A 15,437-nucleotide genomic window follows, 5' to 3' on the forward strand; every position below is an offset into this window, starting at 1 on the left:
GTGACCCTGTAGGCCTAATCTGCATCAACGGGATGAATTTACTGTAAGGCCCACATTCAAACGTGATTTGGATTTCATAGGCCCCATAAGGAGGGCAACAGGCAGTCGTCAGGTTACACGTGATGATCCTCGTTATAAGCAACGCTCATTTATTGCATACAACAGGATGTTTCTGAAAAGATGCAGTCTACAACATCAACATTCATAACCTCTATGTTGCAAGAATTTGTATTTAAATGCAAGACCGTGTGTTTCAAGTAAATCAAGATAAGAGCAGTTTTGTGTTGCCTTTGGGTACTGCTGCACTGAATGCTCTCAGGGAGGTGTTGGGTGTCAACATATGAGTTCCTTTTCTGCATCTTTATCATATTTTAAACTAAACTGCAATTCCCACTCCAAATAATAGCTTATAACATCTAAAACAAACAAACAAACAAACAAACAAAAAGTTATCTGAAGACATTTACCTTCCATATAGACAACGCCATGTCTTATTTGTATGGCTTAAATTTGTATTTCACCGCGAATTCATGAAAATTAATTTTTATTCTTGAACATTTACCGGATGTCCTGTTCTTGTTTTACTGATCGGGCTTAATAGAGCCGGTGGCGGAGGGAAATGCAGCAACGGAGGTGGTGTTGGTGGTGGTTGTTCACCTTCTGAAACAAACAGGAAGCACACAGATCTCTTGTCCACCTGCGGGATCCGTGCTATTCGTGGAGAGGCTGTCGAGCGGTGTTGTCAGATACGCGGACTCGCTGTGCGTGAAAGTAGCCTGGCCCACTCCGTCGTGAAGATAAAGCAGCACTTTTAACTTTCAGCTCTTCTGGCGTGTCCTCTGCGTTTTAACGACCTCCCAGGAGAAAATTAATGAAGGTAAGTCCCACTTATATATATAAAAAAAATCACTTCTTTTTAGCTGTGGGCTTTTCGCTCGGGGAGTGAGGACGTCATCACGCCAAACTCAGTTCATCAATTCGTCTAATGTTGCATTTATTGCTGTTTATATTTGGCATTAAAATCCCAGCCCTGCTGTGGAGAACGGTCACAACTTCAGCTAATCGTAGCAGTCTAGTCTGTCACCTTTTAATTAACCCCGATGAAGAGGTTTTTGTTTTTTTGTAACCCCCTCTTAAAGCTAACTAATCAGCCTACCCGGTGTGGTGGGCGGCGGAAAAACAACCATAGTTTTAAGTTGAAATGTTATTCTGATGTTCACAGAAAACCTTGTCGGCGTGTTAAACGTTTAGATGTTGTTTGAGGGGTAGTGGATTTCATTATCTAAGCAAAACAAGTAACACATTCCCTTTATCGTGAGCTCTCTCCACACGAGAAAGGGACGAAGCATTCCGGAGTGATTACTCCTCAGCTGAGGGGGACTTTGACGCTCGCTCATCGTGTTGTTAGTTTTAAAGTCGGAAACCGGCCCGCACCTTTAACGGATCTGTAGTCTCTGTGCAACTGACAGCTGTGTGTATCTCATTGTTGAGAAATGGACCGACAACAGAGAGGATGTGAAACTTAAGGGAGCAATTCGCACAGTCAGCTTTTCTGCAATAAGCATGATGACCTTTTTGTTTTTATTTCATTAAGAATCTTACAACTACAACAAAAACCCTCAGTAATTTGGTAAACTTGAGTGGGGGTAAAGCTGCTACGTCAGTCTAAATCAGGGGTGGGTAACTCCGGGCTTTAAGGGCGGGTGTCCTGCAGGTTTTAGATGTGTCCTTGATCCAACACAGCTGATTTAAATGGCTAAATTACCTCCTCAACAAGTGTTGAAGTTCTCCACAGGCCTGGTAATGAACTAATCATTTGATTCAGGTGTGTTGACCCAGGGTGATATCTAAAACCTGCAGGGCACCGACCCTTGAGGCCCCACCCCTGGTCTAAATGGTAATGTGACACCTGTGGGGTTTTTGTGTTTTGTTTTTGTTTTTTTGTTTTTATTATTTTAAGTCTTGTTTGACTGTCCACCCAACATAATGTCTGTTCCAACTAGTCAGATGTGCCTTAGAGGTTGTATGAGACTGTGCATGATGTCTACCTGAAAGATGCACAAACCCACTCGATTCATTTATAATAAAATGTAATCAGTCTTGATAAAAGTCACAATTGGCGACAATCGCAATCAGACTAAATTAACAAACAAAAACGGCTGAGTTCTCTATCACTTATAGTACACACCGGGAAACATAAGTAATCCCCTGGAGTGTTGCTACTTAGAGTCAAGTGTTTGTGTTAAAGACAGAAGATTAGAAGTGTCGGTCCCTGTAAATAAAGCCTTACAAAATATGGGTCTGATCTTAAAGTTTGTTTGGAGTGAACCAGACTTTGATCACCTTCACGGGACCTTAGAAGAATCTTAATAGAGATGCGTGAAAAAGTATTTTTAAAGACCTTTGTGCTTGTCAGTCCGCAATACGATTAACACTTTTGAACAAATTCAAGACTACAGCTACTTTCTGTAGCTGTGAGTGTCTGAGATCACAATATGGAGTCCATTAGGAGGTGAAAAAGAATTCAAGGGTAACAGCAAGCAAGCAACAGCACTGAGATCTTTGCTCATTGTCTATATTATTACAGGGAAAAAGAAACACCACGACTGCTGCTCTCCAACAAATACTCTAGCCCTCCTCAAGCTTACAAAAGACCATCCCAATTTTCTTTAACGTTTTTCTGTGGACTGACTTTCAGTGACCTTTTGAATAGAATGTTACATTTGGAGGATTTTTTTGTTTTTTTTGTTTTGTTTTTAAGTCTTGTATATCTACAGTGTAACATTATCCCAACTGTAAAGCATGGTAAAGGCTGCATTATAGTTTGGGCAGCAGTACAACTGTACAGAAGTACAATACCTAAAGCTTTGTAGAGACAGGGTAGTACGACAAGACAATCACCCAAAGCACAAAAGTATATAACCTATAGGAGAAAGTGCATGCTTTGGGATGGCCAAGGCAGACCTGACCTTAACACAACTGACATGGTGTGTTGTGACTATGTTGATGTTGTCGGATGGGAGTTATTGCTGTTAAAGAAAATTCTGTGAGTTACTGAATTAAAGATGTTCTCTACTTTTTCTACCCTGCACTGATTTCCCCAAGAGCCAACTACTTAAAAAAAAACCAAAAAAACCCCCCAATGTTCTTTTTTTAAGAAATCAGTGCAGAAATCGTGGTGTTTCCAAAGGGTGCAGGAAATTGCAGCCAAACCTACTGATCATGTAATGTACGACTCAACAGTTGGGCTACTTCCTTAGACCTATTTTCATTCAGGTTTTGGCATTTCTAGTAAACCAATAGCCTTCTTTCCAACTAACCTGAGATCTGTGTTTGTGTGTGTGCACCTTAGTGTTAGTAAAGTCATTACATATCCTTTAGCTCAGTCTTAAATTTTTATTGTGAGTTTAATTTATGTGCATCTAGTTAATCAGCAGCTCAGTGGTGATATATTGCAGGCAGCACAACAGATGATACGAACACGCAGCTTTGCTAGCAGGCATGCAGCCACGGCCACCAGTCACTTTGTTCTTTTGGCCATTGTAAGCAAAGGACTTGGTTTTTCAGATTATCTAGAAATGTAAGTAGCAGTGTCCATGTTTGAGTCCCCCCAAAAATGTAAACACAATATTCATAGCAAGCAAAAGCATTGCAAATGCTGCCTTACTGAATTTATTTTGTGTATCGCACACAGTTACACCTGCAGTGTATAACTCGCAGCTGAAGATCTAAATCTTTGCGGGCAGTAAATCTTGGACCTACACAACATTTTATAAAAGGGGAAAATAATTTCCCAGGGGAGCTGGGCAGTATTTGCTGCTTCTGTGGCACTTTGGGAAATATTGATGCCCAGTTCATGCATTTTGATATTATTTAAAATGGGCAATGCTCCTGCCTACTGTGTGTTGAGCAAGGTCTGCTGTCAGGTTCCCTCTGAGGTAAAGTTGGAGAACACTGATAAGGCTAACTGACGTCACTCCAAAGACATGAGCCAACAATGCAGCTATTTATTCCAAGCCAGATTTGGTCCCAAAGCAGGCCCCTGAGAAACGGGGGCACAAATGAAGGCAGAATTCTAAGCAAGTGTTTTCACAAAAAGAAAAAGTTTTTACAACTGTGGTGGTGCCTGTGTCACATCATTTTACTTACAAGAATGAACACTATTGTACACCGAGGCTGTTTTCTGTGAGGATTTAGCTAGCTGGTTAATAAATGATGAATACTAATGTGTACAGCTAAAGTGGAGACAAAGCCAGGTGGACTACAAATGGAAGGAAGAGTGTATTAGAGGTCCCAGTGTCAAATGGTGTGGTGTAGCTAAGGCCCAGTTTAAGGGAAGAATGTGATTAATATAGTCAGTTACTTTACATAAAAGCAGAATGGATTTGATTTGATATACTTTTATTAGTCCCACAAGGGGAAATTTCCCCTATGAAGAAGCTATGTTTTTGTCATAGCTTCTTCATAGTGATCAGTGACACTTGGATTGTTGCACACACCATAACATCAAGGTTTTATTGGCATATAGCAGCATGGTGGAATTGAGGACAGTGCAGTCTTAGTATTTAGACAGTGGTGTTTTTCATTGCTTTGGCTTTACTCCACCAACTTGGATTTCAAGCAAAACAATGACTCTGAGGTGAACATGCTGACTTTCAGCTATCAGGATGTTCACATCCACTGTGTGAGCAGTGTGAGAAATCTCCTAAGTCATAGTTCAATTTGAAATGCATCATACATTTTTTGTTTGTTTGTTCCCAGTATGGTCCCTCTCTGGAAGGTGACAAGTATGGCCCAAATGAATGCACAGTTATGAGTAATCATTGTTATCCTTGAGCAAAACTGACGACCAGGATCACGAAGCCCCATTCAACAGAGTACAAGGGTTCACTGACTAGTTTGAGGATGAAAGGATAACCCATTTGAACTTTATTGTTACTGTTTCTCAAATTATTGAACACCTCTACAAGATATGACATCATTTTTGACTTTGCAGATGCTGCGCTTCATTATCAACAAAACAAAATGAGGGACTATCACCACTTTAAGATACCTTGCCTTTTTTTTTTTTTTTTTTTTTTTTTTTTGGTATTTTTGTTTTTTACCTTTTAGTTTGCCAATTTGTACTAGACTGTAAATATTGTGATTCCAAAAGCAATAGAAAATATTCAGACTTTCGTTTCTTCAACTGTCTAAATGCCCCATTTTAGCTGTTGAGCAAGGTTCCAGAGGATGCTCTTTAAATGGAACATGTTAAAGAGAATAATATGTTGTTTGATAGCACAGTATGCTCATAAGAAGTGTGTGTGCGTGCGTGCGTGTGTGTGTCCTGCTTTTGAAACCAGAATTGTGTTCTATTGGTGGTTTCTTGAAATGGAGCACATAGCTGTGGTTTGCAGTTTTTGGGTTGTTTATTTTTTTAAATTTTCTTTTTGTCATCCCCCATTATATCTCTCTCACTCACTCACACACACCCACCACCACAATCTCTTTGACACTTCCTGCTGCTATACTTTTAAAGTAATGGCTTGCATAACATCCTCTCAAAGAGCAGCGTGTAAGATAGCCAGTAAAAGTAGTCTTCTTTCATTTGTGTGTGAGTAGGTGTGTTTGGTGTGGCACACCAGTTTGTCTGCTAGCTTTCAGGATCACTTGCATTAGATAAGCCCTATTTAAGCCATTATGGTCAATGAAAATGTTCAATTCCGCTAGCTGGTCCCAACTATACATAGAAAAGAAACTGCCACAGCTAGAAATGTGACTGACTGTGAGGTGAGAGTGGCCTGTTGGAATTCTCCACTCTGCTGCACAGCAGGCCAGGACCTGCCAAGGAATGCAAGGAAGACAGCAGGAGAGGGTTAGAGGGGGAAGAAATGAGCAGATTGAAATATGAGAGAGAAATCTGTCTGTACCCAAGCCAGATGTGGTCACTGACATATGTGGTTAGACACATCCATCCAGTTTCTTCCACTTATCCAATTCAGGGTCATAGTTGGGGTTGATGGAGACATATTTACCCTTGTTAAATCGAAAGTGCCATAAATCAGCTTAGGTTTGACATGATCCTTTGAATCATCAATAGATCTTGTTCTAAGCCAACATGTTTACATTGTGTCAGCTGAGCAAAGGAAGTCTTTGACTTGAAGTTTTATGTTTAGAATCTACCGTAATTTAGATGTTCACTTGTCCGAAAGCCACAGATGTAAAAAGCTTTGAGAAAGCAGGAGTTTAAATCTGTTTTCTTGCATTTAAAGTTGTTAGTCAGGTGTTGAAAAGCGGTCTGTAAGCTTTTCTGGCAAGACAGAGTAGAATTCAGTTGATCTGCATTACAGGTCATCAAATATGAGAGAAGTGTGTTATGCACCATTGCTTATCCAGTCCTGCGTGCATGCATGCAGGAGCATAAACCTGTCACCTGATTGCATTTAGGCAAGTTATGTATATAAAGACAGTCCCAAAAGGTTAAAGCTGGGTATAAAGTGATCACTTTTGATGTAACATGTTTTTATAACAAGAGTTTTCCATGAAGTGCTCACTCGTCCGACATCCCTGTAAAGAAAACGTTTGACGTTGAGTGGATGTGAAAAGCTAATCTGAGATAAGCTCTGGAGCGCATTCCTAACTACACACTGTCCATATGAAAACATGGCAATGTCTAAGCTATGATTCAGTTAATTTTGTTTTCATGTTTTCAGGTGAACACTGTAGTGGTGGATCATTCAAACGGGAATTAACTCTGCTTATTTTCTTACTGTCTGCCCACATAGCACATCCAGTAAGGGGAGCATCTATGCAGAAAATTATATTATCGGTTATGACATTACTACACTACATATAAATAGCTGAGACACTGATGACAAATTGAATTTGTGATATCAGACTGAGGATTGTTATTTCAATATGTTTCATAGAAGAGGTTTAGATGGTCCGTCTGTGTGTTTTGTCTTGTTTTTGTTAGCTTTCTAGATTTCAGTGACGTTCTAACATTTCACTAACTGGAAGACACTGACAGTTTTCTAGTGGTTGTTTACCCAGTATTTAAATTGTTATATTGCCCAGGACAGGCCTGGGATCAGCTTAGGCTTAATTAAATAATAAACCTCCTGCCTAATAAGCACAAGTAAAATCATTATTTATTTTTTACTAGTATTCAGATTTATTTCACATTGACAGCCTCCATTCTGTAACCTCTGAGGTCAAAACCTTAACCTGACGTCTCTATAGCAACACTTTCTCACAGCGCTGCTTCATGTCTGCCAAAGCTGATGACACGTGCACAGATGATGGCATTTGTTTTTTCGCAAGGCTCGGTGTGTGCACACATATCTGCATATGCACGCATATGGCGCGTTCACATGTTACCAATGTTCCCTCACCCACACATCCATGCAAATGCTGAAAACTGGTAAGAGTTGTAATGATTAGAACGGCAGCTTGAATAAGTTGCTGTTTATCGGCTCTTTAATATGTGTATGCTAATCTGTAAAACAATCACATCGGTCTTAACTGCCTTTTATTGCAAAGGGATGTCTTCTAACTTCCTGTTGTCTTCGTGTTGTCCCTGCGTCCTTAAATTCCAGATTATGTCAAGACTTTTGGTCGTCTCTCTTGAGGTCTGTTTCTTGCTTCTGTTCTCTTTTTTTCTCCAGTGAACTAAGTGATCTCAGTCAGAGGTCACAGAGTATCTGTTTTGTTTTGGCTTGTGCCAGTGTGTGAGCTGCAGGGAAGGGACCTTTTCTCTGTCAGCCCTGACAGAAGGTAACTGATTTACAGTGTCCGAGAGAGCTTTTTTTGAGAGTCAATGCACAGATAGTCTTTCACACCACCCACCTGAGGGCAGCCTCACAAACAGCCACTATAAATAGAGATTGAAGCAAGCAGGGGGAAGGTGTGGGTAAAGGCTAAGACATCGACTGAATGGGATTTTATCAAACACTTTAAAAAAACAAAAAACAACTTTAACTGTAAAAAATCAGCCTGTGTGTGAGTCTCCCATATTTGTTGGTGATTGAGGGTTCTAAACATCCCTCTGTGCTAATGAGCGGGTGTGTATTGTTTTTAGAAGACGACAGACAGTGGTCTGTTGTTTACGGTGAGGCAGTGATGACGCATGGTCAAATGTAAGGCCCCTTCAGACCACACTTGGTTTGGGGAGTGCTAAAAATGTGCATACTAGTGCATTCCTTCTGTGTGTTTTAGCTGTTGCTCTTTACTTGGCACCATTTCGACCCATATCTCAAAGCAGCAGTTTGTAGTTGTCGTTAACAGTGAACATTTGTTTTTAGCAGTCCGCTGACATCATACATCATGCACTATGTTTATGTGTTGGCTCTGGGGTTAAGTCAATGCACAAGGCACAATAAAAACATAGTTGTGTAGTCAGACAGGAAGTGCCCTCTAGGACATTTGTTGGGTAGGAGGGTGCCTTGAGGGTTGCATAATAAAGTAAAACACCTGATTAAAATCTGAGCTCTCACTGGTCTCTGTGGACTGGAGGTTGCAAGGAGGATACTAAGGAGAATAGCAACAGGATGGCAGCTATCCTGGCTCTCAAATAACTTCAGTGTAATCAATGTGGTCAGAGTACATCTGGGCAGATAAGATGCTCCTTACTGAGGACGGTGAGAAACTCTGCTGGTGATGAAGCCCCCCGGCCGTTTTAAGACTCCGCATTCCTCGCATTCCCGGACCAGAGGATGGGTGGAGGAGAGGAAGGGTGTGGGGTTATACGAGGAGAAAGAAACTCAGAGTCAGACTCCCACTGTGGTGTTTCTGTCACTCTTATCATTCTACAGGGAGTCTCCGAAGATGTGAAAATCCTGCATTAGGAATCTGTGTGTACCATAGCCTAATCCCTTTTGTGCAAGATGTACACATTACACTTGAGGTTAACGTCACTCACTACTGGGAATTGTTTTCCCCGTGCAGTTATCTTACAAAAATAACTTGAAGCTCAGGTACTTATTTGCTTAAACAAATGAAGTCTTCCTTACATGACTAGTTAGTATCCTGATAATGTAGCTGGAAACTCGTAGCTTCTAGTAAAGAGGCCATTTCAATCAAAATTGCCAGTCTGGAATTTTTATTATTAATTGACTTGAAATTTTATTAATCTTGAGTGTTCTGCTTTCTCTTCTCATCATTTTCAGACATGGTTCTGTTTACGCTCCATTGCTTCATGTGCAATGCCGCAATAGCAAGAATTTGATGATGGGCGTCTTATTTCTGTGCTTGTAATTTAATCATATTTTTAGTTTTCTCTTCCAGCGTTAAACAGAATAAAACGATCATTGTTCTGCATTCCATTTCAGTCATACCCTTGTTTTTGTCTTGTTATAAATCCCTTTACAGCTTTCAGCACTCTTCCTCCATCAGGCTCTGCACTGTGTGCAGGGCTTACGGCACCTTTGTTGCCTTCAACACCAGAGGGGAAAACAAACGCCATTAATGTTACAGATTTGATGCTCAAATATCAGTTCTCATGAAATCAGTGATTTGACGAGGCTAGTACGGGCTCCTTTACTCAGTTAAAATGGATGTTTAAGGGGCAAAATCTGTTTGTCAGAATAGTTGCTTGGTTATTATTTAGTTAGTAGTTATTTGTCAGGTGTAGTTGTAATCTTAGTGTTCTCACTGCAATTGTTTTAAAGTGGTCTTGTTTACGTGTGCAAGAGGATGGCAGAATGTCAAAATGATATAAGCTTTTTAGTCATTTGAGTCATTTGTCCTTTTTGTCATTTGAGAGAAGAAAATGCCTGAATGCGTGTTACAGATTAAACGCGACATTATTGTCTGAATTTTCTAGTTCCTGGAAAATCACACGAGTGCTGGTGAGTTAATGAGTCCAAACTTAAGCATCATCTGTGACATTCAACCAGAGATCTGTGCTGAGTGATATCTCTGGAGTCTGCGATTAAACACGTTATTTTCGACTCTGTCCCAAAAACAAACTGGCAGCCACTGGCATTACAGTAAAGTTGTTTTGCGCAGAACAATGAAAAGGCTAAGTTTGGGGTTTGCCCTTCAGCATAAACGTCATCCCTGAATCACTCCATAGTGAACCCTCTGTGCTGGTTTGGAGCTTTCTCCTAAAATCTCAAACACACGCTTGCTGTGTATCATGTGATACTTTGAGTCAAATCCAGTCAAGGAGTTAAACATTGACCATCTCTGGCCTGAGATTTTATCACTGTTAAACAGCACACTTCCTGGAACTGGTCACCCCACGTGCCTTTCTCCTGTATCTGTGTGCGGTGAGTACAAACACATTTTGTGGTGAAAAGCCAAGTCTTACCTCTTTCTATGAATTTATTCTCTGCACTTTCATAAGTATACTCATTCTTACTTGAAATGTCCGAGTCTCACACACGCTCACTGCAGTTGTTCTTCTCCTAGTAAACAGGAGAGTGTCTTAACCACAGGGGAAAAAACGGAAGTTTACCAGCTTCAGTCATTGTGTGCACTGCGTGTCATCAGTGTGGTGTTGTGTTTTTTTTATTTTTTTATTTTTTTTTTTTGTTTGTTTTTTTAGATGCTGTATATTTGTTTGCCATATTGCCTGGTTCACATCTTGGCTTCCATAGTTACAGCTCTTTGAACTGTAGACGGTGTACAGATACAGAGACCCATGCATATTTGTATTTGTATTTATTTATTTATTGTCATTGTCAAGAACAATGAAATTGCGTTTGGTGTTATATACAGTACAAACAGAGGTCAGGTCAGGAAGTCTTGTTTGAAGGTTTTGAGGTACCACAGAGTTTTCTATATTTTGCCATTTTAAAAAGTGGGAAAGAATTAATAAGTCTGCTTTTTATTTATTTTACTGAATTTATTTTTTATTTTGTAACACTCCGGATTACGTCTTGAAGGGCTTACTGACTCTGTTAATTTACCATCTTTTGGGATAAATAAAATGTATCTTATTATATTGACCAATATTTTGTTTAAGCATCAAACCTTATCCTTCCACTCACAATAATTTCCCCTGTTTAAACTGATAAAACATATTTAGAATGAGGTGAGTCATCCACTGCTGTTTTTCAGTCATAGTGTTCAAAAGATAACACATGTGCTTGTTGCTCCAGAAGTTACAAATGCCTGCCGGATGACTGTTCTTGACAGGCAGTGTGCCTTGTTGGTCAGACTGTCTCCTCGAGGACCTGGGAGCCCTGATGCTCCCAGGTCCTGGAGGAGTGGGACAGTCGTCATAGAACAGGGGTGTCAAACATAAGGACTAGGGACCAGAATCAGCCCAGAAAAGACTCCAACCCAGCCCACAAATGTTTTCATAGGTTTTACAGCTTTTCCCAGTTATAAATTCCTCCTCATGGCTATTTATAGAAACAGTTAAATAACAGAAATGGGGTTTTTTTGTTTTGTTTTTTTACTGATATAGAAAAATCAGTTTGTGCAGTGGATTGGCAGTAAAATAATAATAATAATGGAATGATATGCCAGAACTTTTATAATTTATAATCTATTATAATTTAAGCCCAAAGAGTCGTGCTTACAGTGCTTTTATTTCACAGTGTGTGTCTGTTTACAGAAACCGACACACACTGTTGAAATTAACCTTCTTAAACTACACATTTACTCTGTGAAATAACTTCCTCACATTGACTGATGGGGAGTTTCACCTGTCTGGCACTTCAGCTCAAAGTAGGCTGTGAGTGGACCAGGGTGTTAAATGAGTTTGACATTCCTGTCATAGATGGAGGCGGCAGAGGAAAGGATTGTAAGAAAAGGACAGTTAAGAGGGTCAGTAAGGAAGTTTTGGTTTCAGTGCTCAGCCTTTTCTGTTTTATATCACGTTGCAGGTCAGCTGGGCCATGGAGGTAACACCAGGTTGACAGACTTGTTAATGGTATAATTTCTCACCTACAGGACCAGTCTCGTTCTGTTTCCGTTTTTCTGTATTAAATCCCTTTTTATATTTCCTGTTTATCTACCATCACCTAAACATCTTTTTTTTTTTTTTTAATTAATTATTTATTTATTTATTTTTTTACTTTCTCGGTCCACAAAAACAACTACAGAAATGAGTAACAACATTCAGTGCTTTCCCCTCACCCTGACACTTTGTTCTTTTTCTTTATCAGATGCAGTGTCCCAGAAGCTATCCAGATCCCCCCAGCCAGGAGCTGAGCCACAGGAAATAAGTGACTTCAGGAAACTGGTAATACATGTGCATGTAAACATGCTGTATCTTGTAATTCCTTGACCTATTTTACCTGTGATTCTGCTGCTGTGTGCTGGAAGAGGAGGAATAGCGCTCAGTCTTAGCTGGAATCTGGGCGAGTAGGCCTCGTCCTGACAGGCGGGGAATGTGTGGAAGCCAGCCAGCATACCTTACTTCCCTGTTAGAGATCAGTGTTACACCATCTTGGTACACTCACTGCTTTTGGTTTATGATCCCTTATATCCTCCTTTCTGGGCTTTATTACTGTGGATCTTGTCTGGACAGTACAACAAAATCGAAGTCGTGCGTTGTTTATTTTCATGTCACTGCAGCTAGGTGTGGTGTTACTGTGCCCCCCCCCCCCCCCCCCCCCCCCCTTTGCTTCTCACTTGACTTTCGTTAATGTTGTAAAATCATTTAAGGTGCCGCTGGCCTTGGCAGTCGTTTCCTTTCTGTACAATCTTCAGCCAGGCTTGAGACTGTTTATGTAATATTGTCCTCAGTGCAGGAAGTGGTGGCTCTGTGAGCTGATCTGTAAGTCTTTTTTTTTTAAGAACACACATGATGATTTGATGAACAGCATATAAAATTAACAGTTGCTGACATGCAGTGCACTCAGCATTAGTGGTTTCATTTTATCAGTCCAGCCCTGACTGTTTTGTTTCTGTCCTCGCTCATGCCTTCATTTCCTTTTACAAGTAGACTGAGATGAAGCAGTTTGACAAACTTCTTTCAAAAAGTCTAAAATAAGTGGTCAGAAATTAGTCCTAAAGTCAACCTTCTCAAAAGTTCTCCACTGAGAATCAGCAGATTTGTGATGGTGCTTGCTAGTCCAGGTGATAAATGGGAATAAAATGCAGTGTTTCTCACACACAGGCAGGTTGCCTACGTTTGTTAACTGCCTGATAAGTAGCTGTGGCAGATAGTTTCAGCATTTTTAATCTAATTTCAATCTGTCAGAACAATTCTCAGTTTACTAGTGAACCTCTCAAGTCCTCTTGGTCTTATTTTGGCTCTTCCCATCTTGTCTGCTCCCTACTGCCTGGTTCCCTGGCTGTTATAGTGGCCCTGGAAATTGTGCAGCTGCTTCTTCGGATACGATCTTATTCCAGGGTCAGACATCCTGCTCTGGAGATCCACTGTGAACTGGCAGGCCACTCTAAGCAGGAGAATAACTGGCTCACGTGCCTCTATACCAGGCTGCACTTGAACACAGCTCCCAGCTGTAGTTCAAGTGGTGGTGGGGTTCATCCACAGGGTTGGACTCCCTGGAGAAGCATCTGACTTTTTCGCAGGGATTTGTTTGCTCCAAGTATGTGGTAAATGAAACATTTGCAGAAGAGCAATTCAAAAACTGTTTTAATTAGTAATTCACTTCATGAAGCCTGCTTGTGTCCCCTTTCGCAGCGCACATGTTGTACATACACATGTATGGATATGAACACAGCCCAGGTACAAACACAGTCTAAATCTGCGGGTGTGCAATGATGTGTGCTAGCTGCGAATGCTGACAGAGTAAACACTGGGTTAACATCCTTCTCCTCTCAATCACAGCACTGGGCTTTACAGGTGCAGTTTTGACATCTGTCTGCTTAATAACCACATTTCATACGGTTGGTGTCTGGCCAGTAATCACCAGTAATTGGTACGGTCGCCTCCTACCTGCACTCCGTTTCTCCCCTCCCCCTCATCCTTCACCCCCACTCAAATGTGGAAAAATAGCTCAATCCAATTACTCATGCTGTGTTCCTTCTCCATATCTTTCCACTAACACGACTGTATTGGAGGGTTTCCATGTTTCATCAGAAGTCAGTTGAGGGTCAGTCTGTGCTGACCTTTTTGTTTTTCACAGAAATGACCTCAAGTGTTCGCATTCTTGCTTCAAATATTAACATCAGTGTGGCTATAACCCTATAACACACAATCCTAGGAAGCCCAGCCCTTAAGCTTATTCTTAGGAGTGTGTTTGCTTGGCATTATCGTTATGGCATTGACCTTTCTCCCCGTGGTATTACAGAGGTTGCATATAATTAGACTTGTGTGTGTGATTTTTATCTGGACAATAGGACGAGAACTTCTGTATTTATCTAATTATAGATGGGTGGAAAGACACAGTGCCCTCGCATGCTACATGATGTTTTCTGTCACCGCAACGTGCGTGTGCGTGTGTGTGTGTGTGTGTGTGTGTGTGTGTGGTTAGCATTAGCTTGAGTTCTATATTAATAGACGCCAAAAAGGATGCAGATGAGCGAGTGTAGAGTCGAGCCGCCCAGACAAACAGATGGATGCATAAACTGAAGAGGCGGGCATCAGCGTGTCATTTACCGGATCTAAGTGTTCCCAGCAACCCAGTCACCTCTACAGTGAAATGATAGCTGGAGCCAAGAAATGTCTTCCATTTCCAGGCTTGTGTGAGTTTCATTCATTGCCAGTGTGTGGCTCTTTGTTTATGAGGGAGATAAATGGCTGGGAGACGAGTGCTGAAAACTCAGCTCTGTTTGTGTGTGCCATCCCTGCTACATTTCACAGCAGCTTAGTGTTATATTTGTCTATTTCTTTCCACTGTTTTCACAAAATAATCAGTTGCTGCAGTCCTGTGGAGGCTATGTGACAGGCTGGGGTTTTCTTCAAGTCTATTTTCGGGCTTTTCCCTGTGAAAGGATCTTGTTGCAGTCAATTGTTCTTCTGACAGTCACCTGAACCGCAGTAAGCTGTGTTGTTTTGTCGATAAATTTGTTGTTTCATTGAATTCTGTGAGACAAAGTGACCCGACGATTGTACATTTGGCCTGTCATAAATAGAGCTGAAGCAAATGGCCTTCCCAGGGGGCTGTGGTGGAGCTGTCTGTGGGTGGAGGGAGACGCAAAACAAGAATCCTGGGTAAGATAAGAGAAAGCCACATGCAGGTGCTGTAAAAGCAGTGGGAGGTTAGTTTTTTTTTTTTTTTTTTTTTTTTTTTTTTGTAGGTTTGTCTGTTTATTTGCCATATTTATTAACACAGGCGGCAATTACAGCATCGACACCTTAATGCTTAAGTTTGGAGCGTTTCATTCTGTGTGAGGTAGCACTTGTCTTATATTTTCTATAGCTAGTCCAGAAGATGCATAGCAGCATAACGATTTATAAATAAATCTCGGGTATACGGCTACACATCTAAAACTAAATCCAAGCCCTTATTGGATAAAGTGGAGACATGACCATGTGAATTTCATTTACAGTGGCAACTGTGAGAAGATGTACTTTCAAGGAAGGTAAG

General features: G+C 40.8%; 1 protein-coding gene across 1 annotated transcript in view; it reads left to right on the plus strand.

The window, feature by feature from the left end:
- Positions 1–609: 609 nt before the first annotated feature.
- pik3cb (phosphatidylinositol-4,5-bisphosphate 3-kinase, catalytic subunit beta) overlaps positions 610–15,437 on the plus strand; it is a 49,404-nt gene continuing 34,576 nt past the window's right edge. Inside the window, exons 1-2 of the mRNA XM_086260816.1 lie at positions 610–877; positions 12,102–12,178. The gene's annotated coding sequence lies outside the window, so the exon portion shown is untranslated. The remainder of the gene's footprint in view (positions 878–12,101; positions 12,179–15,437) is intronic.

Source organism: Aulonocara sp. 'chitande type north' Nkhata Bay, linkage group LG14 (assembly GCF_057382095.1).
Source record: "Aulonocara sp. 'chitande type north' Nkhata Bay isolate Kocher_YH1m ecotype deep benthic linkage group LG14, A_spYH_male_GT1.1, whole genome shotgun sequence".
Lineage (NCBI taxonomy): Eukaryota > Metazoa > Chordata > Actinopteri > Cichliformes > Cichlidae > Aulonocara > Aulonocara sp. 'chitande type north' Nkhata Bay.